This window comes from Helianthus annuus, chromosome 14 (assembly GCF_002127325.2).
Source record: "Helianthus annuus cultivar XRQ/B chromosome 14, HanXRQr2.0-SUNRISE, whole genome shotgun sequence".
Lineage (NCBI taxonomy): Eukaryota > Viridiplantae > Streptophyta > Magnoliopsida > Asterales > Asteraceae > Helianthus > Helianthus annuus.
In genome coordinates, this window is record NC_035446.2 from 63,581,809 (window position 1) to 63,607,231 (window position 25,423).

Genomic DNA, 25,423 nt, shown 5'->3' on the forward strand with positions numbered 1-25,423 from the left:
AACAATTATCCGAACAATGTCAAATCTTTTTTTTAATGATCATCTAGTGTTAATTGGATCATTTTGGTCTAGTAATGATCATTTAACACCCTTTAAACACTTAAACACTTATACTTATAAACTACCTAAAACATCTAACTAAGAACTCTAACATTTTTACTAAGTAATTCAAGAAGGAAAAGCAAAGGGAACCCCCCCCCCATTCACGGTTGCAACACCCCTTTGTGGGACCCATTTTTTTTTTACTTGTTACCACAAATATCCTAGATGGTTACTAAAGTCTTGCAAGTGGATGCAAGTGGTGAAATATGATCATTACTAGTAACTAGTTACTTCATTCCTAAGCTTTTCATTCATGCATTTCACCTTCCATTTTCACAACACCAAAAGCTCCCAAACATACCCCATTTTCGGACCATATACACCATCCCCCATCTTCATTTTCAAGCCACTTTCATGATGATCAAGATGCATTTTCATGGAACTTAGGAGGATCTAAGGCAACCACAAGTAGAAGCAAGCATTTCCATCCATCTAAGGGCTTTCAACCATCAAATCTTCATATTCTTTGCTTTTCATTTTCACCTAGATCATCCCTAGCCAAGAGCTAGAAGTGAGCCTTCTAAATCCTTTATTTTCATACTTGTTTATGTATTTATTGTTAAAGAACAACTTATAACTAAAACAACAATACAAAATAAGATGAAAATATAAAGAAGCAAAATAATAATCATAATATAAAAGTGTGTTTATGTTGTGATTTATTGATGATTACTTGCATATTTGATCTAGTTTTGATGGTTAGCATACAAATAACTTGTTAGATGATGTTTAAAAACATAATCTAACAAGTGTTCATGAAAGTGTTTAAGGGTTTTGTTAAACATGAAAGATTAGATGGATGATCATGATCTTTGTTTTTGTTAAAGTATATAAAGTGGTTAACTAAAAATAATGCTTTTACAAGTTATAAAAAGAAAACATACAAGATGGGTTTTTATAAAAAGCTTGTTAAAGCTAGAAGTAAAATATGATTTTTGGACTAGTAAACATATGTAAAGATCATACCAAAACCCTACATGATTATGAGTTCATCTTGATAAGTTATGTTATAAATCTCTTATGTTTTTATTAAGAAAAATATGAGAAGATTGGTGGTGATTTTATAAGAAAAGATGTGTTTTTATTAAACATGGCAAAGTCCATATTTCTAATAAAATATGGCCAAGTTTTCTTAAAAATCATAAGTTATAAAAACTATTATTTTTGACAAAATCTTTATTAGATTAAAAGATTTTTAAGAATAGTTTTTATAAAAATCAAAGTTGATATAAATATATATTTTTGAGAAAATATATATTTAGTTAACTTAACAACTTAAGGGCTATGTGTTATATGTTTGTATTAGTTATATGTATTATAACTAGGAACTTGAATACAATGATACAAATGAACACAATAAACATTTCGACTAAAGTCTTACAAGACTTCACATATTTACGCCTTAAAACGAGTTACGGACGATTCAAATAATCGGACACCATTTATGGTCTAAATGAACGACGGACGACTACATAAGTGAATTACCAATCCGAAGAGTTACTACGATGTTTAGACAATTTTTCGACACGAAATATAAATATGCTATCGATAACAAATTTTCGGATGTTTATAAACTTACAAAAACTAGTATGTTTTTATTTACTAACAAATGTACTTAGTAAATTTTTATAAAAAAGTTTTTATAAAAAATGAAAGGCTTATTATACTAGTGGGCTATTTTATAACAAATGGGCTTATTATACTTAATGGGCTTAACATAAAGACATGGGCTAAGCCCAATATCAAAAACACATGGGCCAAGACCAATACCAAACATATGGGCCAAGGCCCAACACTATTTAAGCCCAACACTATTCAAGCCCAACACTATTCAAACCCAACACTATTCAAGCCCAACACTATTTAAGCCCAACACTATTCAAGCCCAACACTATTCAAGCCCAACACTATTCAAGCCCAACACTATTCAAGCCCAACACTATTCAAGCCCAACACTATTCAAGCCCAATACTATTCAAGCCCAACACTATTTGAGGCCCAACACTATTCAAGCCCAACACTATTTGAGGCCCAACACTATTTAGGCCCAACACTATTTGGGGCCCAAAAACATGAAAACATGGGCTCGGCCCAATGATACCATTATTGTAAACACAATCATACAATTGATACATATAAGACACGAGATTAAGAGGACTAAATCCGACTATACAACTCACATGATACAAGATGACATATATGTATATATTTGGTGAAATATATATATATATATATATATATATATATAACAGATTAACAACTCATTCATCTAAATACACCGTTCAACGAACAGTATAGACATACAAGTCTTACACACAAATAAGACACAAGACTTGTACTCAAGTTACTTACAAAGACCAAAGTGTCTAACAAAAATAAGGACATTTGTAGGTCGCAACGCTATTCAGGACGACCGCACGTGAGATCTTATTTTCATCTATTCACAGGACGCGATACTGTGAGTTCATGTCCCCTATTCATTTAAATGTTTTACAACTTTACAACTATCGGGGAAAATACATGTTCAACGTATGTTAAAGTTAGGGAATGAAACACCTTAGATCATGTGCGAATTAGGGTTATACATCTAAGCACCATTAATCCAGTTTGGACCTAGGTACAAGTGGTTAGATCTAATGGGTTTTGGCGAGCCCCACTCTTGGTCGTGGACCCATACGGAAGAGTGCTTTTGTGTCCCAGTCGATAGGAATCGGCATAAAATCGTCTAGGGTTGGATTGCTTCCTTTTTCGTCACACATATTAATGTCCTTGCAAAACATTAATGATCAACGATTTCATTGACGCTTTACATACTACAACTTACATTTTAAATACATCTTTTACAACTAAACTGCATGAATTCGCCAACTTTTGTTGATGTTTTCCAAACTTAACATGTATTTCAGGGAATTAAAGGACCATGTCGGGATTCTCAGTCAAGATAACAAGTACCAGAACTCCATGCCATCTTTTGGAGGGTTTAACTGTTATATTCCGCCTCTTTGCGGAAATATGATGGTTTAAACCTTAGTAGTTTATTTCATGTTAATGTATGAAACAATAACACTTTACTTTTATGTTAATGGTTTGTCACCGACACACTAAACTTATGTTGTAATCTTTTGAAAAACTTATGTAATGGCAATGGAGTATGTTTTATTCATATAGTTTGTTCATGTACATCGATATTTATGCAATGAAAACCATACAGATCACACCTCGCGCTTCCGCTACGAGCGGGTGTGACATCAATGAACTTTGTTTCTAAAGGCAATGTTGATCCTAACCAGTCGTTTGCATGTGCAGAAAAGGTTGACTTGAAATGTGAAGATACTCTTGGGGGAGAACAAGTTTTAAATTCTGATTTACAAAAACCTTGTTTTGATGAAAATAATCCTGATCTTCTTTTAGGACAAAGTATTTTTAGCATGTTTCTTTCGTTAGCGTCCAATGGGCCTGATATTTTGGGCAAAACTGATGATGGGTGTGTTGAATCTGTGAACATTAATTCTGGCGATGAATTTTCTTCAGCTAATGATTGTGAATGTGATGTTTCTAACTCTTCAGTTGATGATAGTGGTACAAGTGAGGTCCCTCAGGATACATTCAGTGAAACCACTGAAACTACTTCTCAAGAAAATCAAGAATATCCTGATTCTTCTTCTGAATCGGCCTCAGTAGGTGTCCCTAATGTTGAATCTAGTGGGATCCCATTGGAAACCGTTGATGCATGTGATGCAGAAACACGTTTTGATGAAACTTCTACATCTTCTGAAATTAAAACTGAACCAAATTTTGAAAGGGAAGAAGTGGTCACATTAAATGAAAAGTCAGAAGAAAATGTTTCTGAAAAGGAAATTAAAACAGAAACTGAATCGTCTTTTCAAAATGATCCTGATAAAATTATAAAAGACGAAAAACATCAGTTGACTGAATCTCATGCTTGTGCTAGTTCTGATCAACAGGTACAGAAGAAATCAGAAAAGGCACATGGAACACAAGCAAAGCAACCTAAGCATGCTAAGCAAGCTCGGTCATCTAGGCCCATCAGATCAGCTACTGCTGCTGGCTCTCCGAATCTCCATACATTGAAGCGACAGACATGTTTCAATTGTGGAATTCCTGGGCACATTGCTATAAATTGTGTTCATCGCCCAAACGTGCAACAAAATGCGAATATTCACTCTTGTGCTGATGTTTGTGAGCCGGTTCACAACACACAGAAGGAGCCAAAACGAGTAGATCAAAATCAGGGATATAAGAAGTCTGCTCATCAAGGACAATCACAATCTCGTAAGGCTCGTGACAAGGTGAAGAAAAGCTCCAATCAGGGAGAAAAGACGAAGAATGGGGCTCAGAGCAACAAGACTTTTGCAAACAGCAAATACAAGCACCCAAATTCATCTTCGTCTAAGAGTAATGTGCAGTCACATCCAAAGCAAAAAGGACCGGTTTGTCCTTCAGGACCTGCTAGAGCAAATCAAGCTACTCAAAATGTCTTTCCGATGAAAAGACAAACTTGCTACAACTGTGGCATTGCGGGTCATATTGCTAGAAACTGCCCAAGGCGTCCCTACGTACCCTACTATATGCAAAATCAGAGGGTTACATCAAAGGATAACAATCATTCCAAGCCAATGAAGGTATCTTCACCTAAGGCAATGAAGAATGTGAATCCCAAGGTTAAACCTTCTGATGGGGATTGGAATGCTGCTAAAAACAAACGCAAGGCTGTTCAGGAACAAAAACGTGTTTCTAAAACTAACAAACCTGAAACAGCTAAAGTTGCTCAACCGAAGGCAACAAACGCGTTTGCTAGACCGAAACAGTTTTGGAAACCCAAATCCAAAGCAGCAACGTCTCCAATCCTTGAAATTAAAGGGGACTTGTGTTTGAAAGAAGTGTCTTACTTTGATGCTTCAGGAAATCCCAGGACCACGATGGCCTGGGTACCCATGTCTTACTAATCTCCTTACTTTTCAGGAACAACCAAGGAGGAGCTGTTGACAATCTCTGGAATGTTGATAGCGGTTGTTCCAGAGATAAAAGCGGGTAACATTTCACTGTTGCAAAAAGTTCAAATTTTTTTTTACAGATGATATGTTTCCTTTGGAGGAGATAAAAGAAGTAAGAAATTATCAGCAAAAGGTACCGTTTAAATTCAGTACTTTGATTTGTATTTGATTAGTCTTCAGTCTGATGACAGAACGGTTAAGCAAAAATATTTTTCTCTCTTTTTCTTAGTTTATAACTTTGTACATAAAGTGTCCTTTCTCTAGTAAATGGTAAATTTGCGCAAAAATACAAGATTTATGCACAAATTTAGGGGGGAGAGGAACATATAGATAGATATAGAGTTTAGGGGGAGAAAACACAGAAAATACAAAAAGAGTTTGCTGTAAATATGTATTGTTTTAGGGGGAGAAAATAAGAAAAATACAAAAACATTAGAAAAATGAAAAAGCCAAAAAGATAAATTGCATGAAAGGGGAAGTGAAATAAATGTTCGTGTTAAAGGGTTTGACTAACACATGTAAGGTGCCATAGCTGAAAAGACTAGGATCTACTGCGATATGTCGATAGGCTTGACGCTCAACATGATAAAAGATACTAAGTGATATAAACATAACGAACTATGTACCATGTGGGTAACATACCAACGGCGTATGATTTTATGGTCTTAAATCTTGCGTTGATAGATAGCCAACATCTGAGGTTTCGGGTCTTTATATTGTTGAATCATCCGGGGATATCTTGGTTGTTCTTCTGCTTAGAACTAAAACTGTACATGACCCCAGGAAAGAAAGTCACTTGGAATTAGCTCATTTCTATTTGAATGTCTGTATGTTGTCCCGATACACACAATTTTGATCTGATTCTGAAATCTTCTCTGAAAAAAGTCGTGTACCTCCTCTGCTGCATCCAGATATATGCTGACCTGGAGGTGCTAGGCAACGACAGCTTCTGCTGCATCCAGATACATGCTGACCTAGCTGTACGTTGTCGCGCTATAGATCTAAACACCCGAAAGAGGCCCTCTAGTGCCCAAAAGAAACCCCAATAAACCTATATCAAATTGAGAAAAACTCATTTGATCTGTACATTATACCATCTCTGCAAAAGATCTATTCTGTTCTCTTCTCAACCTACTCCCAGTTAAGATTTCAGAAATCTGGATTGGACTTGTGAAATATGTGGTAGGGAAGATACTTGCATGATAGAGTGTGCTGTTTATATTTCCGGGATCTGATTAGTATTTATTTGGGTGTTCATTGTTAAGAAATCAAAACATGATAAAACAGATTATATGCAGACCTAGACTCAGTCAGGATATCTTAAAGGATGACATCAGTATACTCACCTGCTACGATGAATCGTTGTGCTTACCTTGATCGCGGGGGTATGCCTTGGAATGGGACACCCGGGTATATAGTATAATATTACCTAAAGCATATCACGAAGTTGAGAAATTGAAAGTTGAGCGTTAAAGTTTAAGTGGACAAACATATTGGCAATCGCATAGACCAGTTTGATTAGGCTCGTACTGAAAAGTTTTCCTTAGTCTGCCTGAGAACGAATTTTGATCCCATTGCAATTGTAATTGTATATTATGGTAGTTGTTTATATTTTGAATTTTTATTTGTTTTAGTTCTTAAGTTAAAAAAAAAAATTAAAAAAATTGAAAAATTAAAAAAAAAAATCCAAAAATAGAGTGATTTATTTGTTTTCTTAAAAATTAAAAAAAAAATAACCGTTCTTGAAGATTTGACTGATCATCAAAAGTTAAGAGAATTTAAATTGTGAAATTTGATGTATCTAGTGTTCATATGGTACTCTCCCTGTTGCATAAGAAATGTTTGCTTATGAGTTTGTGAGCATGTGCAGAACTTGATTTCAATCAAGAACAGGGGTTGATGAAGACTGAGATGCTGTTAGTTGCTGAAGAAGCCTGGAGCAGCAAATCAACAGATGTACCTGAGTCAGAAGAACCAGATACGAAACGTCGTCTGACAGTGAAAGTACATTTAAAGAAGTACCTGTGAACCTGCTTGGAAGAAAAAGACTGAAGAAGAAAAGAGCTGTTGAGAATCCTCCTCTCACATTCTTTTTGACAAAGATTTTCAAGCAATGCTGATAGAGATCCTGATATGAAGCTAACCACAAAATCTGAAGAAAGAGACCCAGTGCTGAGAGTTCAGAAGTCAAGAACTTCCACAACATCTGCAGCATGGCATCAACCATAGATTTCGTTGAAGACGTTGCTGAATTCAAGTTATGAAGACAATTTGATGGCATCAGTCTAGGGGGAGATTGTTAGGCCCTAAAGTGTGAGACTGAGGCATCAAATTACCACAATGGGCTATGGTTACGAACTGGGCTTTACCGGGTTAGTTTATATTAGGTTTTGGACCTTTACAGGTCACTTGGGCTAAGCTTTAGGCCATGTGGGCCAAGCAGGCCCAAGGGGAGCCCATGTGGGAAGTGGGCTTGCCTAGGTATATAAACAAGTTTTCTACTTGTTTTAGGGTTTGAACCTCCTTGTTACACAATTTCCTAGAGAAGCTAGAGTGGAGGCGATTCGATTGTGGTGTACTCATACCAGACGTTTTTGCTTGTTAAAGTAATCGAAACGTGTGTGAGTTAAAAGTTATTTCGGTGTTCTTGCTTTTCATATTTTTCGGTTTATCTTGAATCATCTTGTGATTGGATTCCGCACTCTCACAAGATTAGGTTTGATATCATTGAAAGATCCGGTTAAACGGGACTTACATGTTGACTTTTTGATATCGAGTAAACGAACTAGTTGAGACTCTTTTCTTTTGTGTTACATTACATGGTTTGTTCATTGCAACCATTTCGAAATTCTATTGTCAACACATGCATTCATTGTTGAAATGTGACTAAACCAAGTTCAATTGTTTGAACTTACTCGTAATATATATTCGATTCAAGATTCCATATGATGGATTGAGGCCATCATATTCAAAATAATCCCAACGAGCCCTTCAATTGCGTTGAACCATAACAGGCTTGTTTGGTCTTCGACTTCATTGAATCATTTCCTTGATCACGATCACCTTGTGGTGACGTTTTAACAAGTTTGAAGCTTGCGCTAATCTCGTTGCTCACCTCATGTACGGATTTAATTATTTATTTATTTGTTTATTGATATTAGATCCACTTTGTTAGGTTATCATGTTAAAGCAATCTTAACACAATCGTGTGTTAAGATAATGGTACACAAATTCATGTCATATTCCGGTGTACCTCCTAACGGTTCTTTCAGCATCGATCGAACATTTTGTGATATTCATTGTTTTTTCATCTTCTATCGGAAAACATTATTTATTTGTTTCAATTTCAATTGGAAATCCTATGAGATTCGTTTGAAACAAATATTCAGACTTACTTCGTTGAATCTCTCACTTGATTTCAAAACACAGGTGATACTTGTTCTATCACCGCTATTATTGAATTGTTTCATTCACTACGACACCTTGTGGTGTCGGTATAAACTTGTAGCTTGGGCTAATCATGATCGAGTGTTTCATGCAAAACACAGGTGATACTTGTTCGATCACCGCTATTATTGAATTGTTTCATTCACTACGACACCTTGTGGCGTCGGTATAAACTTGTAGCTTGCGCTAATCATGATCGACCGTTTCATGCAAAACTACGTACGCTCTTTGCTTGGCTAATCATTTAAATAGTCTTAATGCAACTATGTATTAAGACGATGATACACCAGGTTCGGTTGTATTTCATTTCGGTGTATCCTTGCAATTCAACAATGTCAACACGTTGATTTTGTCTTATTCATTTATTGGTTCGACAGTAGACAAATCATTTCTTGATTCTATTTATTCGAGTTTGTTGAATTCGAGTTTAATTTATACAACAACCAACGCAAGTTGCCGTTGGTAGTGAATTCTATTGTTTCAAAAATTTATTTGCATATTGTGAACGTTCATTTGGAATTCTATTGGTCGAAATCCCTCCTATGTTGAATCGCGTAAACTTGGTCGCATTGGTGATAGTATCACTACACTGCGTTCACTTGACATCGATTTCTGGAACAAACTCAGCTGAATCGTTGGGTTCTTATTGATGCAAAATGTCCTTACATTCACGTAATCTGAATAAGTCTTGATTCGATTACGCGGTCATTTACTTTGGTATTATTCGGACTTACCTAGGAACGACACAACTCTAAGGAGATAACATAGTCCAAATTTCGAGGATGAAATTTCTGTAACGGGGGGAGAATGTGACACCCCATAGATTTCGTTGATAACTTACGTTGATGTACAGGTCATAAATTATTTTATTATTGTTTAAAATGATAATAACTTATGACAAGCGTAACGTGTTATTAGACCGGTGTATGTGTCCAAATAATTCATATACACGTACATCACATATATTACTTCCATATATATATATATATATATATATATATATATATATATATATATATATATATATATATATATATATATATATATATTTGCACAAAAGTCTTTTTTTAGAGACATTAGATCTCCACCACCACACACATAGATTATTATAGTCTAAAGACCATGTCTTGTACCTTAACACTTGATGTCCTGCTAATTCAATCCCTATGGGCTATGTGTGTCAATATGACAAGACAAATGAATGGCAGCATGTGCATGATGCGTGAGTTTCAATCCAACATCCATAAAAAAGATTTTTTTTTTCTTTCTAAACTCTACAACATGCATTTTATTTAATTAAATGCCTAAAATACTTGATACACTACCATAACCCTCCATCTCCTTCAAAAATTCTAGTTGCAGACACAAGGAAACCCTCATCATCTTAGACTTTGAAAATCTTATCTACACCTTCAATTCTCAACACAAACAAAACACAGAGACTTTTTTTTTTACTCTCCTTCCCTCTCGATACAACTCAAACCAAACACACCTCTCGGCTCACTCCCTCTCCCCTGCTTATTAACCCACTTTACCACACAAACACCCAGTTATGTTCCCTCTCTCTCTCTCGATGTCGAGCCGGCCACCACAATCCATCTCCGGCCGCTGTGTTGAACCGACAACACCCCCACCGTGGCAGTGTGAAGGTTGGACGACGACACCCCCCTCTGGCGACTCAGATTTGCAAAGAATGACGACTGGAGTGCGAAGATTTCGCATCAGAAACTCACACACGAAGCTCCGGTACGGTTTTCCGACAACCGGCAGAAAGAGATAGCGGCAGCGTGGTGGCGGTCGGTGTCGAGGGTCCGACGGGTTCTCTGTCCGGTAACCATGTCTACTCGTCTCCATTCCAGATCTGTTAGTGGATCTGATAGTTTTTTTTTTAAATCCTACTTTCTTTTGTTTTCCGGTAACGATGATTAATGGGGACGAAGATGATGATTGATAATGAATAGATGATGTGATGATCAGATGATGAAGAGACGAGGCAGTGTGGTGACAACCACCATTTCCGGCAACGAACGCCGCACAGTTCCGGTAAGGAACCTATGTGTTTCTTTCATTTTGTTTTTTTTTCTTTTTTCAAAGATTTGATGAAAGTTGATGCTGATGCTGTTAAGTTTGCTCAAGATCGGCTCAAGTATTCATATCGGGTTTCTCAGCTTCGGGTGTTGTTTTGAGTTATTTTAAGCAAGGTTGGGGTTTTGTTCGGGTCAGATGTAGTCAACGAGTTCGAGTCAACTCGGTGAACAACGGTTAAACAGGTCAACGCCCGGTCAACATGAAGGACCCGGTAAAGTATTAAGCGTAGCAAATTAGTTAAGTTAGATTTATATAGTTAAACGCGGAACCGAGCTCGACCGATACCGTTAGTGATTAATTATGTTTTATTTTTGTCGTATTTGATAAAGATTTAGTTTATATTGTGTGAATTGATTGAATTATTGTTGAGATTTGACAAAATACGACAACTTTTTATTGTCGGGTTATTCCAAAAACAGAGGAAACTCTGCCCGATTTTCCTTAAAAACCCGAATTATAAAACGTGTTTAATTCTTAACGACACTTTTCGGAATTCGAGTTTTATTTTAAAATAAATATAGAGATATTTATTTTGGCGACGATTTACGAAAGATATTGAAACTTAGACACTTTTATAAAATAAATATAATTAGTTATTATAATTATAATAGTCAACGCTAACTCGAAAACTCTTATAATATATATATTTATAAATATTTATTCAAATATCGATTTTCCGAACACTTTTATACGATAAATATAATGTGTACACCTATTTCAAACACCATGAGTTTGAATATTTATTTCACACCATGACTTCAAACACTTTCTATCAAATAAATATAACGATTTGTATTTATTTCAAACTTCGAAATTTATATTTCAAACGTCAATGGTTTCGAATATATGTTTATTATATATACTTACACCTTATGAAAACTACGACGAGTCGTATTACTATTACATCTACGCCTTTTATTCGCGACCACTAACACGACGCCGTAAGTATATTTATATTTAAATATGTAAATATACATATATTCTAAACCATTCGAAAACTAAGTCACCCTCGAGACTTAGTTTTGTCCCGATTATAAACGGGATCAAATAACCATAGATTGGTTATTCTAAATCAAAATACTAACACCTTCATAGAATCGTTTAGTTAACGATTCGGTAGAGCTCGGACACGTAGTTTAACTACGTTGTTTTATTAGAACTTATACGTTATTCCCCTGTTAGGAATACTGTAGATGCACACTAGCTACTTCACGTTCTTGGATCGACACTACGGAAACACACTAAGCTAGCATTGCATAGGAACGTCAAGGTGAGTTCATAACCCCCACTTTTTTTACTGTTTTACATTTTTATAAATGTTTTCGGGGGTGGAAAGACATGCAAGTTTTGCAAAAGTAAACAACTTTTCGTTGAACGAAAACTTGTATTTCTAAACCATATTGCGAATGGATTTCAAGGAACTCAAATGGTTTACGAACGGTTTATACTAAACATACCGGTTTTACAAAACAAACGCGTATTTTCACAAACGTGCATGATTTTCATGACTAGTGACAGGAATATCCTAGTTACTACAACGGGACTGGGTTATTCTGCGTACGAACAACAAGACAACCCAATGGGTTTATGTCCCCCTTTTTCTTTTGAAATACATATTAACTAGGGTATGATTAAGCTATGGAATGAACTCTTGGATCACGTGCGAATAGGCGCTAACTTAGGCACCATTAATCCTTTTAAGGACCATGGAACAGGGGGTAGATCTATCGGGTACGGGCGAGCCCCACTCACGGTCCTTGTGCGGCCACTTAGAGTGCTTTTGTGTCCCTGTCGAAGTGAATCGACACTTAAATCGTCTACTGGGTTGAGTGCTTCCTATGTCGGCACACATATTAATGTCTTAGCTACACATTAATGATCAACATGTTCATAGACGCTTTACATACCAACTTACAACACTATAACTTTCAAATGTTTTTAATATTCATTTGACGCAAACTCATAATACATGTATTTACAAACTTTGATAATGTTTTCAACTTATGTATAAGTAAGAGGACGTGTTGGTCCTGCTTACAAAGACTTCTTTTGGGCTTGGCCCATTCTCTCTCGTGCAATGCACAAGGATTTTCGTGGGCTAGACTCACAGTTTTCATATGATATATCGAGAAAAATTATTCTATTATGTTTTCTCCACAACTTTTAAACCGGTTATCAAAAAGATTTATTTTAAATCTTTTCAAAACAAACTATGAACTCGCTCAACTGTATGTTGACTTTTTCGCATGTTCTTTCTCAGGTTGAATTTTCAAAGCTATGGAACGGTTGGAATAGGAGAACCCACGGGAATTCGAGTACTTAGCGGCGTTCATTTTCTAGAAGTCCTAGCTTATTTGCTTCCGCTGTGCAATGAAGATACCGGTCCAGTCACGCCAAGCTCTGATATTTCGGGGTGTGACACACTATGCTGTCGCCCCTATGCTAGTGCATTATGTCCAAACAGCTGCTCTACAAATCCAATTTGTTCAAACCCCTGCTCCTCAGGCACAAGTGCAATCTGCACCTCAAACTACTGCTCCAGTAGTTACACAACCTGAACAACAAAGTTTCTTCAGTCAAGAGTTTGTTGACTGGAGCAGTATGCCTGAAAATCTTAATGATGAAAATTTTGCACTATATGCTTCAAATGATTCTTCTCACAATGAATTTTGTTTGATGGCATTAGAGTCAATACAGGAGGGGGTTGAATCTGAAGAGGAACAACTGAAGGTTGAAACAGTGGAAGAGGTGACTGAAGCAGTGGTTACTGCTGTGACTGATGAAATACTGCTGGGAGAAAGTTCAGGTGCCCTGATTGAACCAATGATAGATCTATGGTCTGAAGAAGACAAGAAAGATGAAAAGGCTGGTGAGGAAGAAGAGAGAGCTGATGAGGAAGAAAATCCTAAATGTGATTGTGCAATGATGGCTGCTGCCAAGGTATCACCTCAAGTTCTAGAAAAACTATGTTCTGAAAATTGCATTATTGCTTTTGCTAACATCAAAGAGGTGAATGAAAACCTTAGGAACAAAATCTTAACTGATGAAGTCAAATTTGAAAGATCTTTAAAAGAACTTAAAAACAAGTTGACTGAAAAGGAAAAAGAGATTAGCAGTTTGAAAGAAGAGCAAAGCATAACCAAAACCCAACTCCAAACTATGGTAGAAAAATACCAAGTTTGCAAAAAGGAGTTAGAATCCACCCAGATCACTTGTGAAAAATGGGTGGAATCATGCAAAGGGTATGAGGTTATGCTTGAGAAACAGATAAAAAGCAATGTAAAATTTGGGGTTGGTTATAGAAAACATGATGATGAAAACACTGCTTTTGGAAAATCTGTTTCAACCACTAATGAAACTACTGAGTTCATCCCAACAAACAAGGATGGCCAAGAAGTGAAAATCACTGACAAACTTGATAACAAAATCACACTTGACAGACCAGTGGGTCCCTCTGCATTTGAGGAGATTGAAAATCATCAATTTAAACCAAGATGGTCTGATGAGTGTGATATCCTTGAAAATTTCAAGGCAATGGACTTTACATCAACTGATGGTGTTAAGGCTCCAAAAGCTAAAGTCATTCCTCTTAAGGACATTCCAGCAGTGGTTAAAACCTCTGCTACAAAGGAGTCTGAAAAGAGGAAGAAGAAAGAGAAAATTGATAACTTGTTTTGTGAATTCTGTGAGAAGAGGAACCATCTAACAAAAGATTGTTTCCATCTAAAAGCTTATGACTTAACCAAAACAAGTGTCACTACTTCTGCTGAAAGTTGCAGTGTTTGTGGTAAAACAAACCATAAAACTCAGGCATGTGTGTACCTCAAAAACTTCAATGAAAAGAAGAATGAGTACATGGCTAAAACATCCTTGAGTTCATCAGCACCTTCACCATCTGTCAAGTTCACAAAGAAACAACCACTGTTTGTGCCAGTTCAAACAGCTGTCACAAAACAGCTGAACCAAACATCTGTCAAAAGAGATGTTCAGGTTACTGATGCACCTCCTGCCAATCAATTCAGAAAGGGCAAGGAAAAACAGTCTTACCAAAGGATTCCACACGTTTATGAGGTCTACAAAAAGCCCTCTAAACCCAGAGTGAATAGGCATCCTTTCGGTTACCAGCAGTTGATTGGGCAAGACCCCCAACAGTGGTTAGCAAGAAACAATACTAAAACTGTCCAAACCCCTGACTTAACCACTGCCCATCACACTGCATCCATACCAGACACTGTTGAGACCCCATCCAAAGCCCTGTTGGCTTTGGAGTCCTTAATGAACTAATCCTTTTACTTCATGTGCAGGGAGCTTCTGCATGCTTTGATAGTCTATGGTATGTAGATAGTGGAGGCTCCAGGCACATGACAGGATGTAAAGCCCTCCTCAAAGACTTTAAAATCCATGGTGGGGGTGATATATCCTTTGGAAATAATAGTAAAGGGAAAGTTCTGGGGTCTGGAACAGTGCAATCTGGCAATGTAAAATTTGAAAATGTCAATCTAATAGACAAAAAAAAATTCAACCTTCTGAGTGTGTCTCAAATGAGTGACAAAGGGTTTGGGTCATTCTTCACAAAAGACTGTTGTAGGATTGTTGGACCAGAAATGGTCAAAAAGATTGAAGCAATAATTAAAAATGGTCAAACAAAACTCGTTGCTCAAAGAAGTGGCAATGTTTATGTTGTTGACATGTCTAAAGAGTGTCCCAGAGCTGATGCCTGTCTGTTCTCAGCTGCCTCTAACAAAGAGACAGAACTTTGGCACAAAAGATTGGGACACACAAATCTTAAGACAATAACAGAAATTTCAAAAAATGGTTTGGTGAGAGGCCTACCACAAAAATTGTTTTCATGTCCTGAACATTGCATTTCCTGTTTAAAAGGAAAACAGCATAAAAGTTCCTACAAGTCCATTGAGGAGTCCAAAACAACCCAGTGCTTGCAAATGCTGCACATGGATTTGTTTGGCCCAGTTCAAGTCATGAGCCTCAAAAAGAAAAGATATTGTTTAGTTATAGTTGATGACTTTTCTAGGTTTACATGGACTTTCTTTTTGCACTCTAAAGATGAAACTGCAGGCATTTTGCAAGACTTTGTGACACAGGTTGAAAAACAATTTGATCTTCCAGTGAAAAGCTTTAGGAGTGACAATGGCACATAATTTAAAAATAGGGAGTTGGATGCCTTCTGTGTGAAGAAAGGGATTGTAAGGCAGTACAACATCCCTAGAACTCCAGAGCAAAATGGGGTTGTTGAAAGAAAGAACAGAACTTTGATTGAGGGTGCCAGAACCATGCTTGCAGATTCAGGTTTGCCATTAACTTTCTGGGCAGAGGCAGTAAACACTGCTTGCTCTGTCCAGAACAGAGTTTTAATCAACCCCAGGCACAAAAAGACTGCCTATGAAATTCTGTATAAAATCAAACCACTGATCTCATACTTTAAGGTATTTGGCTGCCCATGCTTTATTTTGAACTTAAAAGATTCCATTTCAAAATTTGCAGCCAAAATTTATTGTGGTTATTTTCTGGGATACTAAACCACTGCCAAGGCCTACAAAGTGTTCAATGCACGGACCAAGGTAGTGGAGGAGACTTTGGATGTAAAGTTCAATGAACTTTCATCAATGAAAATCCCAGCAAATCCTGCTGAACTGTTTGATCTTGAAAAATTCACTTTTGAAAATACTGCTGTCAAGACTAACAGTGCAGGTCCATCAGAGGATACAACACCAGACTATGGGTATGAAGTCATCATCCCTCAAAGGTCTGCCACAAAAGGGAAAGCATCAGTTGTTCAAAACAACTGTCAAAGCTCAACCACTGCTGCATCAACAGTTGTTGATCAAAGTAGCCCATCCACCACTGCTTCCATATCCTCAACTACTGTTGACAAAAGTTCTCAAACAGTGGATAAAAGTCAGCAGTGGTCCACTCCATTACCACCCATTCCACCACCTTTTGAAGCCACTGCTGGGTCATCAAAGTCACCAGCAGTGGTTAGCTCAGATGATACACATTTGCAGCCTTCACCAACAAATGCCATCATACCATATCAAGGAGATTTAATCTTCTTGAGATCTCATCCACCTGATCAAATCATTGGCAACATCAATGAAGGGGTGCTCACAAGAAGCCAAACCCAAAACATTTGTCTTTTTGCTGGTTTTCTATCACTCCATCAGCCAGTCAAGTACGAAGAGGCACTGAAAGACAACAGCTGGGTAGAAGCCATGCAAGAGGAGCTCCAACAGTTCAAGAGACAACAAGTATGGGAGCTTGTACCACTGCCAAAAGAGGTCAGTCCCATTGGCACAAAGTGGGTCTTCAAGAACAAAACAGATGAAAGGGGCATTGTTGTCAAGAACAAAGCCAGGCTTGTGGTTCAAGGTTCCAGACAGGAAGAGGGGATTGATTATGATGAAACATTCGCCCCTGTTGCAAGATTGGAAGCTATCAGACTGTTCCTGGCCTTTGCTGTCAACCACAACATGAAGGTGTTTCAGATGGATATCAAAAGTGCTTTCCTCTATGGTACATTGCAAGAAGAGGTATATGTATGTCAACCTCCAGGCTTTGAGGATCCATTTTATCCTGATCATGTCTACAGGCTAAACAAAGCCTTGTATGGCCTGAAACAAGCACCAAGGGCCTGGTATGAAACTCTTTCCAACTTTCTACTCTCAAATGGTTTCAAAAGAGGTACCATTGATAAAACACTGTTTCTTAAATGGAGAGGGAAAGATTTAATGATTGTCCAAATTTATGTGGATGACATTATTTTTGGAAGCACATGTACCAAAATGTGTGAAGAGTTTAGAGAACTCATGACAGCTGAGTTTGAAATGAGTGCAATGGGTGAGCTGCAATGCTTTCTTGGTCTCCAAGTACAGCAAATGCAAAATGGAACTTTCATTCATCAAAGCAAATATGCTAAAGAACTTTTAACCAAATTTGATATGAATGATTGTAAACCATGCAGCACACCCATGGCCACAAATAAGCTGGTCATGTCTGATGAAAAGGATGAGCTGATTGACCAAACACTTTATAGAAGCATGATTGGGTCTTTACTGTACCTAACTGCATCTAGACCAGACATCATGTTTGCAACATGTGTCTGTGCAAGAAGTCAATCAGCTCCCAGAAAATCTAATCTCATTGCTGTAAAAAGGATTCTCAGATACATAAAAGGTGCTCCCACACTTGGTATCTGGTATCCAGCTAATGGGAATATCAAGCTTTCAGGTTTCTCAGACAGTGACTTTGCTGGTTGCCACACAACAAGGAAGTCCACTTCAGGAGGGTGCCAGTTTCTAGGTGATTGCTTAGTTTCTTGGCAAAGCAAAAAGCAAGCAGCAGTTTCAACATCCACTGCTGAGGCTGAATACATTGCTGCTGCAAGCTGTACAGCCCAACTCCTATGGCTTCAAAACCAGTTACTGGATTTTGGTATCACTGCCTTAAAGACACCACTTATGCTGGATAGCCAGGCAGCAGAAAATATCATCAAAAATCCAGTTTCCCATTTTACCACCAAACACATCGACATCAGACATCACTTTGTGAGGGATTGCTATGAAAAAGGTTTGATTTCTCTGCATCATGTCCCAACTAAAGACCAGCTGGCAGATGTGCTCACAAAAGCACTTGATACAGCCACTTTTGAAAGTCTGGTCTCTAGGATTGGGATGCTGAACATGGAATAACAAGCAACATCTTGTTTTCTATGAATAAAAGCAACAAAATGTTTTCAGAAAATCAAAAATCCATCCTTAAAAATAGCTTAAAAATGAAAATTTCATTAAAATCCTTAAAAGTCTGCCATAACCACTGATTGTTCAAAAGTCTGCTCTACATCAAAAAGTCTGCCCATTGCTGAAAGGCAACCTCTGTTCTCTCATTCCTTGATAACCACTGTTGTTCAAAAGCAGTGTCTTATCTACTGATATGCTATCTACTGATAGTAAAAATCATCCACTGCCCCCTTTCCACTGCTTTCATCCGTTGCTTTCACCAAAAGTACTGTCCTTCATTTTCACTAGTGGTTGTCACGTGGGCAGTACATAGCAGTCAGACTTTTTGTAACGGCTGCCACGTCAGCATTCACTCTCTCTCCTATAAAACTCCCCACTCACCATCCAAACAGGGTTTTACTGTCGAATTGAATTCACAAAAATTCTCTTCTCAAAGCAGTTTTTTTTCCATCTCCCACAAAATTCCTTCGATAAATCGTTTCAAAAATGACAAAATCGAAGTCATCTGCAAAACCCACATCAAAATCCTCGAAAACAGCCTCTCAAAAGGCAATCATCACTGACATTCCATTCAAAAAATCTCACAATCTCCTGGGTCTTCTCACAAAACCAGGAACCACAGATGTTTTCGATTCCATCATCACCATCATAGCAAAATCAAAGTACAAAACTTTGCTCACCGCCGACGCACCCATCTACTTGGCAACCCAAAGGGAGTTTTGGAAGAATGCAACCCTTGAAAAACAAGGAGACATTGCAACTGAAATCAAATCTTCCATAAAGGGTAAAGCTGTTCACATTACACCACAATCCATCTCCGAAGTCTTTCAACTCGATGACCAGGCAGGTAAAACTTCCTTCGCCAAAAACGAGTTGCACATTGACTTCATTGAAAGAGGGTATGAAGCCACAATGATGACGAAACTGACCTTAGAAAAGGGTTATTTTCCTCCTGCAACAAGATTTTTATTTCATACCCTCCTAGTATGTGTTTCAAACAAAACCACTTCTTTTAATGAAATCCCTATAAAGATTCAAAATCTGGGATATGCGATTCTTCAAGAAGAAAATTATAACTATTCTCGGGAAATCTTTAAAGATTTGGTTAATAATGTTGAAAGTAAATCATTTTTACTGTTTCCAAGGTTTTTAAGCTATTATTTTCAAAAGAAATTCAGTAAGGATGATTTACTTCTAATAAACCAAGGTGAAATAACTGCAATAAACTGTCTAACATCTGAAACATTTTCACGTATGTTAGCACCTTGCAAAACACAAGCAGGGGTACCTGAACAGACTTTAGCAGTTACCACTGCTCCTCAGGTATCTGCTGCTGAGCCTACTGCTCTAGGTGATCAAAGCAGCAGAACAACTGTTTTGAAACCCACACCTACCACACCAAAAAGGCCATCCAAAAAGAAAAGTCAAAAACCCTCCAAACCAATCAAAAAGGCAACTCTGGCAGATGAGATACCAGAATTAATGCCTGTGACAACACAAATGTCACTAGAAACCACTGCTACTTCTTCCTCACAGCAGTTGGTACAAATATCTCAACCCATAACCATAACTCCTCCTGCTTCTTCACAAAAAGGACAGGTTGTACACAAAGGGCCACCACATCATGATGCTCTTGATACACTTGTCTCCATCATCCACAGCTCAATGCCCGGAGCAATTCCGCTTTCTAGACCCACCATCACATCCTCAATTCCACCAAAAACACAACTACTGTTGGATGCAATTGACTTGAACCAGGCACTATCCAGTCCTTCTCAATCACCTGTCAATGAGAATATACCTCAACAAATGACTGGGCCTGCTGTATCATTCATTGCTAACCCACCAACAAAACCTGAGGAGGTTACACCCATTGAGTTACAAGTAACTCTTTGTGGTAATCCAAGTGAAGCAGCCACTATAACTGTTGAACCTACAGGTTTACAGTTGGGCAGTGGTTTCATTAATAAGACTTCCTTGGAGGCAATTCCTTACATAGCACCTCTGCCAACCACCAGTGGATTTATATATCCAACTGGCATCATCAAAAGGTTGTCAAGTGTTGAAGGAAGAAGACCCCAGTACCAAGAAAAAGGGGCATTAGTGGTTAGTGTTTGGAATAAATTCCCTACATCTGCCACTGATAAAACCACTGTTAGTGGGAAATCAGATGATCCCATTAAATTGGGTGATGATTTAAAGTACCAGAAATTGACAGACCGTGTTGAAAAACTTGATAACTCTGTTGCAGAGCTCAAAAATATGCTCCAGCAGTTGTTACAGGTACAAAAGGTACAATCCACTGTTGTTCCACCTCAAGCACCTGCTCTACAACAAGCACCTGCTACAAATGAGCTCTGGAATCTCTTTCAACCTTATCTCCATCATCAGGCACAGCTGGCAGATCAGCAACATGAAAAACATGTTCAACAGCTGAGAAATGCTATGGAGTCTAGGTTCAAAGACACTCAGGCTGATCTAAAGGCTCTCAAAACTCAGATCCTGCACACCACTAGCACTGCTCCTCCACCAGTATTTTTCATTGATCACCTCCCTGAAGATAATGCCAAAAAGGGGGAGAAAATTCAAGAATGGAGAAGAAAGGGAATAACTGATGGTCTTTACCTTGCACCAGAAAATTCAAATATGACCAAGCAGATCCCTTTGCCAGATGGTAGTAAGAAGATTGATGAGACTACAAATGCACTTGCAGAAGCACTTGCTTGTGTAAAAAGGGATAGAGAGGCCAAAAAGAAAGCCAAGGTGGATTATCCGGATCAGGGTACTTCAGGGTCAAGAGATGATAAAAATCTTTTTGATGAAAAGAAGAAGCCTACTAGAAAAGTAAGGCTACCCAAATCCATTCCGGTCAGGCGTTCAAAGTCTGTTAAAAAACCACCTCCCAAAACTGGTGTTGTAACCTCTGTTGTATCAACTGCTGTTGGTACCTCAGTAGTTTCAACATCTGCTCCCACTTCAACACACACCACCTCAACACACACTTCATCTACTGCTTTACCACCATCACCACCAAAATCACAATCACCTCCTGTCAAAAGGCAGAAGACAGCAGATGTTAAAACATCTGTTGTAAAGACAACAGTGGTTGGAACACCAGTTGTTTCAACAGCTGTTAGTCTATCACAAACCATTGCCACTACAACCATCTTCCCATCCAAAACATCATCAGTCCCTCCTCAAATAAAGAGGAGGAGGCTAACTCCTAAAGATGATGTCACTTCACCACCCCAAACATCTTCAAAACCTTTAGCCCTTGTCAATATACCAAAACCAGTTCCACTTTCTTCTGTTCCTATGCACAAACCTTTACCTCCTGCAGGTGTTCAATTTCCTCTTGAACTAGAAGCTGTCAGAGAAGAGATAAAATCCTTCTATACTGAGGATGACCCTGCCAAAAGGAGTTTGCCCTCAATCAAAGGATATCCATGGCCCAAAAACATTGATGAATATTTGAAAATAAAGGCCAAACAAGCAGAGGATATCTCACAAAGAAACTCACAAGGGAAATCTGACAAAGAAGTTTCAAGATACTACCAATATCTGCTTACACAAGTCAATTCCCTGGAACATTTTGCAAAGAATGTTAGTCAACAAATTTATGAAAGAGCAGCTGAAACTCTGAAGAAAGACTACATTGAAAGCATCATGTTTTACAAGAAATACAAAGGAGAGAGCCACATGTACAAAGAGTGGACTATCCTAGAGCTTGAAGCTGAATCAGCCAGAATTCAAGTTATAATAAAAAGGAAAGTCACTCACACTCCTCCTGATTGGGCAAAGTTCAAAAAGAATGTACCTGAAAAGCAGTTGGAACTGAAAAGAATGAAAGAAGAATTGGTTGTTGCTGAATTTGGCACCAAAAGACAAGTAGCTAGATGGAAGGAAGATTTGGTCAGGTCAACCTACAGAAGGTTGGAGGAATTAAGGAAGAAAGATCCTAAAATCCCTCAAAAACCTGACTACCCTGAAGCAGCGGTTTCAAAAGGACCACCAAAGCTGCAAATCAGGAGATCCACTGCTCCAGCTGGTACTGCCTTTTACAAAAGAAGGAGTCAAAGCCAGCTAGGTGCTGAAACAGTTCAAGATATTCTTATTGGCAATGCTGTTGTAAAAGAAGGCCTGTTAAGAACGTTGAAAGAAGAACTTGAACAAGAAAATTCTGCTCCCACTGCTCAGCCAGTGATGAACCGGTCAGCCTCTCCAAATACTTCTGCAAATAAGCATCTCCCAAGAAACCCACCAGAATACAAAAGTGGGCAACTGACAAACAGACCCGCGTATCGACTTTGCTCAGGTCTGGTGGAGAAGTGAAGATAATATCAAGGGAATAAGCTCTTGGCCTGAGTCTTGAAGATTTGCAGGATCTCCTTGATCTTCCACTTAGCAGGGATGATGAGGATACAGATGCCCTTAGCTTTGAATTGCAATTTAAAGGCCAGATTAGGGAGCTGTTGATGAGGCAATAAAATATCCACAATAATGAAGAGTTTTGGCATTATCTGTTCCAGGGGGAGATTGTTGGGATTGAACCCTATCAGAGGAACAGATAGTGTAAAGCCAAAACTGGGTCAGCTTAGTGGATTCAAAATAAGCAGATGCTGATATACATATCTCTCCCCTTGAAAGTGATTACAACAACTGATGACCTCCTATCTGCTGATCTTACTAACTGCTGACCAATAACTGCTGCTCAAATGAAGATCTGATGAAGACTCAAGTCCTGCTGATTCAAGCTACTGCCTTGAGTCAAGCACTGCTGATCCGGACAAGTGCTGCTGGGTTCACAGCAGTAGAAGGTTGCAGCAGTTGTTCTAAAAGTCTGTTTGTAATAGAATGTAATAGCAGTAGTTAACACAAGCAGTGTCTGTATAGATCAGAGGTTAGAGTTTGTTAGGAGGTTAGATGTCACTTTCATGGTGACGTCAGCTAAAGATGCTCAGTAGTTTGCAAGTGCTTATAAATAGTACAGTACTTTGTACTGTTCTATTAGCTCTTCACATCATTCGTCTTCTTTGCACGAACAAACTACTGAGCTCGGGCTGAGGGGGAGTTTGCATTCATACATCATCATTGTAATCGTGTTTAAAATAAATTCAATCATTCGGTTCTTTGTGTAAAGATGTTTGATTAAAAGTATTACTCTCATTTGATTGTATACAAAGTTTGTGTTCATCTTAATTTCCGCTGCACACTCATTCATTTCCATCTTATTTTACAAACAAAAGTACAATCAAAAGGAAACTCAGATCCAACAGTTTTGCTGAAAAAGTGCATCTCAGGAGACACGCGGAGCTGTCCACTGATTCTTCCACGACACTCCTAGCTGAACCAGCTGAAACTTTTCAGTTTTGACAGTTTTGGTCCCTACTTGCTATAAACTTGGTTTTTGACACGTTTAAGCCTCGTTGACCCCATTTCAAGGCTCTACAATGAAGTTAAAGCATAGGGAACATGAAACATGCTTAAAAACATTTCGGATGTCGGTTCGTTTGGTCGTACGATCACGTTATTCAGTTAATTACGACGAAAACTCGAACGGACGCGAAAACGATCCAAATTACACAACGAATGGTATTTTTGCATTCCAATCACTAAACTACAATATTTTAATGATTACAAAAATTTTTGGATGTCCGGATATGTTCAGAACGTAAGATATGCGCGTAAATGCAAACTTATGCACTTTTTGACGCTTTTAGTCCCTTTTGATCAAATAAGTTTATTTTCGCATACCAAACCCCTCAAATCCTATTTCAAAGCTATGTAAAGGATATTTAGGGTATGTTTAGCTTATGATCAAGTTTCGGAATGTACGTTACTATACAAATCGGCATAGTTTTGAAGTTTGACACAAATAGTCCCTACGATCGAATAAACTTGTTTTCGACACACCAAACCCTCCAAAACTTATTTCTAAGTTATGTAAAGATTATTTTAGGTATGTTAAGACTTTTTCACTATTCCAGAGTGTTTGTCGCGTTAAAGTGATTATATTTACGCATCAGTTCGCGTATAACTTTCCAGAAAGCGATTTAAAGCTTGAAATCGAACTAGAATCAAATCGTAAAATCATCAAACACAAATACACACATAATAATACCAAAACACATCGTTTTATTGATAATTGATATTGTTTTACATCGTACATCGTTTACAGAGCACAATTGTAACATAGGGGTGTTCAAAACTGGATATCCGTCGAATTTCGGATATTCAAAATTTTCGGATACCAGATTTCATTATCTGAATCCGTATCCGAAATTTCGGACGGATTCGGATAGTGAATTGGATATCCAAAAATCCAACTTTTTATTTAATTTTTATTTTTTGTTATTTTTTTCATATTCGGAAACGAATATTTTGGATAGTTTCGGATATCCGAATATAAGTTTTCGGCTATTTTCCGGATATTTTCGGATATTTTTTGGATATTTCGGATATTTTCGGATACTTCGGATATTTTCGGATATCCAAAAAAATGAGAAATTAAATTTTTGGATATTTCGAATATCCGAAAATTTTGAAAATCACTATCCGAATCCGAATCCAAAAAATTCGGATATCTGAATTTCGGATAACCGAAATTTCGAATATCCGATTTTTTCGGATATTTCGGATTTGGATATCGGATATTTCAGATCGGATTTTCAGATAAGGATAGTTTTGAACACCCCTACCTAAATATACCTTTGTAAATGACGAACATCTCCATTACTTGATCCTATGATATACCTTTAAAAAAAAAACTTAATCCTATGATATTAAAAATGGTATCTTAAACCATCAAGTAAAATATAAGATGTAACTAACTATGATATTAAAAATGGTACACGAGTTCTAAAAAAAGTAAAGGTTAATAAATGGTTAAAAGATTATCTCTCCTCCATCGATTCTCTTCCCCCTCATCGGTGTATACTCACCCCCTTACTCCTCCCTGATCACCGAACCAGGACCGGCATTCCCATCACCGCTCGGCAACCCCCCGTCCCCGATCAA

At 37.7% G+C, this 25,423-nt stretch overlaps 2 long non-coding RNA genes across 2 annotated transcripts; both read left to right on the forward strand.

The window, feature by feature from the left end:
- The first annotated feature begins 436 nt into the window (after positions 1–436).
- Positions 437–3,224, forward strand: LOC110905477. The gene is made up of 3 exons (XR_002573158.2): positions 437–613; positions 2,494–2,560; positions 3,009–3,224. It is a non-coding gene; the product is annotated as an uncharacterized LOC110905477 (long non-coding RNA).
- Positions 3,225–10,029: 6,805 nt separating this feature from the next.
- On the forward strand, positions 10,030–10,788 carry LOC118486351. Its single transcript, XR_004878622.1, has 3 exons — positions 10,030–10,394; positions 10,505–10,607; positions 10,691–10,788. It is a non-coding gene; the product is annotated as an uncharacterized LOC118486351 (long non-coding RNA).
- The last annotated feature ends 14,635 nt before the right edge of the window (positions 10,789–25,423 follow it).